At 56.9% G+C, this 4,685-nt stretch overlaps 1 long non-coding RNA gene across 1 annotated transcript in view; it reads right to left on the minus strand.

The window, feature by feature from the left end:
* Positions 1-421: 421 nt before the first annotated feature.
* LOC120600205 (uncharacterized) overlaps positions 422-4,685 on the minus strand; it is a 12,025-nt gene continuing 7,761 nt past the window's right edge. The window contains exons 2-3 of the long non-coding RNA XR_005652142.1: positions 4,368-4,374; positions 422-439 (exon numbers count right to left, since the gene is read on the minus strand). This is a non-coding gene — a long non-coding RNA (uncharacterized LOC120600205). The remainder of the gene's footprint in view (positions 440-4,367; positions 4,375-4,685) is intronic.

Here is a 4,685-nt window from a genome sequence, read left to right on the forward strand (position 1 = left end):
CTAGTCAAGGGCAGAGCTGAGGACAAGCCCCACGCCCTGCGCCGGCTCCCGGAAGGCCACTGGCCACACGGGCTGCCCGCATCTTGGTCTGTGGACACCCAGTCCGGCTTCCGGTGCAGCTGCAGTGCAGGACAGGACACGGCGCTGACCCCAGGGCTCGAGGACGCTCTGGGACGGAGATGAGAAACCTCAGCTGGCTCTGTCAGATGCCACCCAGGGAGGCAGAACAGGCTGAAAATAGAACCTAAGTCCTTCTCATTTGCATGCAATTTCCCTCTGATTTGCATGTCAGGTGGCAGAGTCGCTAACTCTAAGATTATAAAATCGAATGAATGAATTCATGTACCCTGTGCTAGTGTAGACGAACTCTGTCCTTAGGGTATGTCTGAGCCCCCCAAAATCTCTCTCTCTCTCTCTCTCTCACACACACACACACACGCTTCTACCCCACCTCCAAATAAATGTTTGTGCTTTAGGAAAATTCCACACCACGTCTAATTTCCTTTATTAGTCAGAAAGTCGGGAAGTCATCCCTGGGAATCTGGCCTTACAAAAGCATTCTTCCTGCAACAGCCCTCCCAGCACACGCTCTGACCATGCCCGGTACACTGGGCAGGGGTTCAACAGGCGGACTGCTGCCCTCCTGGTCCTCGAGAACGACATGCCACGTGCCTGGAGTTCCAGGTAAGTGCTGATGATGAGCGCGCCCTGGGAGGCTAAGCGGAGGGGCTGGCACCCTCGCTGGCATTATCTGCAGGTGAGCCCTTCGCGGTCTGGTTCGAATGTCCAGGCTCCCGGTCCCTGTCCAGGCTCCCTGTCCAGAAGGCTGTGCCGTCTGTGAGGACCGGGAGGGGAGAGCCCAGTCCGGGGCCTGGAAGTCTATCGCTTTGGCTCTTTGTGTAGGCGAGGGGCTCAACTTCCGCCCTGCCCGAGCGCGTGCAACCTCAGGGACTTCTCTGGACCTTAGACGAGGTTGTTAAGATCATGCCCATCATGTCTGCAGCTGCATCTGTGACAGACGGGGCATGGATCAGGGCGCCCTGAGCCGGAGGCCACGCCCCCGCTCACCACCGCGGTCCTGCTGGGTCATTAACTTCTTAACGTGTTAACTTCTCCGGGCCTGTTTCTTCCTCCCAGTTCTAAGTGTTGGATCAGAGAACAGCGATTCTCAACCGAGGTCAGTTTTGTCCACCAGGGGACAGTGGGCACCATCTGAAGACCGTGCTGGTTGTCACGACTGGAAGGACACTACCGGCGTCCACAGGGCAGAGGCCAGCGGTGCCAAACATTCTGCAATGCACAGGAGGCCCCCGGCAAGGAGTGCCAACGGCGACGAGGTTGAGAGACCCTGGAGGAGACAAATCCATGCCCAGGTGACACCGCCGAGCTGTCAGGATGACGGGGCAAGGGCGAGGCTGTCGCCAGTCCTCGCTGGGCCGGCCCTGACCTGCGGAGGTGGAGGAGGCTCACTGCCCGGCCCTCCGCTGTCCCTGAGGCCTCCCAGGGAATCCGGTGACATGCAACTGGGATGTCAGACGCTTGTCTGCTCTGGGAATGGGAGGGAACGAGGGAGGAGGAGCTGACGGCTGAGCCTGGAGCCCACGACACGGGGACCCCGGGGGTCCAAACATCGCACTACGGGCTCCTCAGAGTCCGTGACCAACCGGGCCTGCCCTCCCCTCCCCCTCCTCCATCCCACCTTCCTTCCTTAACAGCCTTGCCGGCCAGGTCCCTCCGAGACAGGCAGGAGCCCCCAGCGGGCTGACGCTACGGGCCTCTAAACCGACAGATGTTCACGATGCGTCTCCAGAGACAGAGAAACCAATGTTCTTTATTTTCTTTGAATAGGAGCAGACAGGCCTCTTTCATATCAGGACTGGGAATCGGAGTGCACACAGGAACTATCCAGCGGCTTGGGGCCCGAAACTCGTCCCCTGCGGAGCGGAGCTGGCGTTGCGGGCGCAGCCAAGCGTCCCCCATTCGTTTCTCGTTTGCAGTTTCTCTTTTCAGTTTTCTCTTGTGATTTTCCAAACCAAACAGCTTGGGAGGCGCATCGAAGTGTTTAGGAAGGAGGTAACAGAACACACCCCTCATTCTCTTGAGGTGGCCGTTGGTTGTCTGGCTGCATGTTTCAGCCGACGAAATGTGGACACGGGAGTGCTGGCCACTGGGCCTGGGGGCTGTGTGCCACCTGCAGGGGCCCTGGCGGCCAAGGCCCGCAGACACGCATGGTCGCACTGTGGCGGGAGGTGACAGGTGTCCGAGGCAAACACCTGACTTCCTCGGCATTAGCGCTGCGAGTTATTACCGCAGTATTTCAATGCTTACGCCTGCCTAATTGTGCACAGGCAGCTGGCCCTGGCCCTCCCGGGGGACGCGCTACTGTCCACCTGTCCCTTGACGTTCTTCCTGCTCCCGACCCAGCATCCGTCCCTGAAGGATTTCGCACGGGGGTTTTCAAAGAGCTGGGAATGCGCTTTGTCCCACAGCCGCTGAGCACAGAGAACCATTTAGGATTCATCAAGAGTCACTACCTCGCTCTTTACACAAAATCAGATGCATCAGATTTAAATGTAAAAATATAAAAGCATGAAAGTACCAGAAAAAAAATGCAGGAGAATTTGACGTGGGGAAGGCATTTCTAACAAGATGTAAAAGCCAGAGGCTATTAAGGAAGAGAGAATAAATTTGACCTCATAAACATTAAAACTTTCTGTCTAAAATGAAAAAAAAAAGTCAGCCGGGCCGCATGTGGCTGGTTATCTGTCACTGCCAGGCCTCCCGAGCTGGAACGCACACTCCCTGAGTGCAAGGCCGTGCTCTCTCCCAGGGCCGCGAGCCCGCAGTGAGCATCAGTAAACGCTGACGCCAGTGGATGAATGAAGAACGGGGAGCCAGGGGAAATGTCTGCCACCGAGGAAGGCCCAGGGACACGTGGCGGGGGTGAGGCGGGGTGCAGGTCAGCGCACTCAGAGAAAGATACATAGCCATACACATGCACGCGCTTCTGAACGACGAGGAAAGGTCTAGAAGGATCACTGGAGACGTCCCGGTAGCTGCCTCTGGAAGCAGGATGGGGTGCTGGGTGGGGGAGCAGTGGGAGGGAGGGCAGGAGGGAGGGGACATCTGTTTCTACTTCGCTTCTCTCTCTTGTCTAAAATTTCACCATGAGGAAGTATTCTCCTGTGATACAAACCAGGCACTCCTGTGTCCCTTTAAACAAAGGGACTGTAGTTAACGATGACTGAAAGGGGAGGGTATGTTGGGGGGGTGCCGGCCAACAGCACAGGGTCTCCGTTGAGACGTACAAGGCCTTCAGAAACACAATACTGCCATCATCTAAGATTTTAAAAGAAAAGGGCGTGAAAGTATTTACATCTTCCTGGTCTTTCGGTTTCGATTCACGAAGGGTGTATCTTCTCTGAATTAAAACCAGGTATCCTACAAAGGACTAGTATCTAGAATATGTAAAGAACTCAGCAATAAAACAACAAAGGATCCAGTTAGTACATGGGCAAAAAGCATGAAGAGACATTTCGCCAAAAAGGATACACGTGAAAAGGCGTTCGACGGCCCGGGCCGTCAGCGAGGGCGTGAGCAGCACCACGCGCCCCGCACAGAGGCTGAAATGAAATCAGCAGCAACACCGAGTGCGGGCGAGGATGCGGACAGACTGGACCCCCGGCGCGGGGCTGGTGGGGACGGAAGACGGGGCAGCCTCCGGAGAGCCGCCCGGCAGCTTCCCGTGACACCAAACGTGCAAATACCGACCACGCGGCCCCGCACTCACACCCACGGGCCCCGACTCCCTCCTGCAGGGCCCAGCACTCAGGCAGGCCCCAGACTCACCACGGGCCCCGCCCCTCCTGGGCCCAACCTCCTCATGGGCCCAGACTCACACTCACGGGCCTCCCACCCACAGGCCCAGCACTCCACCCGCAGGCCCAGACTCACTCAAGGGCCCTTGCCTCCTGCAGGCCCAACACTCACCTCCTGGGGCCCAGCACTCACACCTCCCGCAGGCGTTATCCTGAGAGAAATGGACAGCATTCACGTTCACGCGGAAAAACCGGTACAGGCGAGGAGACAATCGAGTGCGTTTTTGTAGACTGGCCCGAACAAATCAGTCCCATGGATCACCTACTCTGCAACGTAAGGGCACTGGTCCCACCACGGCGACCTGGGGGCCGAGTCTCAGGGAGTAGCTGAGTGAAAAAAAAAGCCAATTCTGAAGGGTTGCAGACCTGGGACCCAGGAGAAGCGGTGGGAAGGGGAGGTGACTCTGGCCCGAAAAAGGTGGCATGAGTCTCATGGAGTGATGGCAAAATATAATGTGTTGGCAGTGGTGAGACGCGAACCCCACACACCACACACCTGAGTCTAAAACCGATTGAGGCAGAGGGGAGAGCAGACTAGCTCTGGCTCGCGACGACTCACAGGAGGTCCCGTGGGGGCGTGGGATTTCTTCTGACTACATGTTCTAGAAAGAAATTTCCAATATCGAGGCAAGAAGCGGGGCTTCTCATACATGGCGCAGAAGCCCAATTCAATCAGTTAATTTTGGATTTGCTGTTTCAAACCGTAGGGGTGGCAAATCATTAAACAACTCGGTCAGGACCCATGGCAGCGGCTCCCATGGGCTTCCAGGTCCCTGCTTATTTCGTCTCCGGGCCTCTGTGGCGGGA

The sequence above is a fragment of the Pteropus medius genome, unplaced genomic scaffold (genome assembly GCF_902729225.1).
Source record: "Pteropus medius unplaced genomic scaffold, Ma_sr-lr_union100, whole genome shotgun sequence".
Lineage (NCBI taxonomy): Eukaryota > Metazoa > Chordata > Mammalia > Chiroptera > Pteropodidae > Pteropus > Pteropus medius.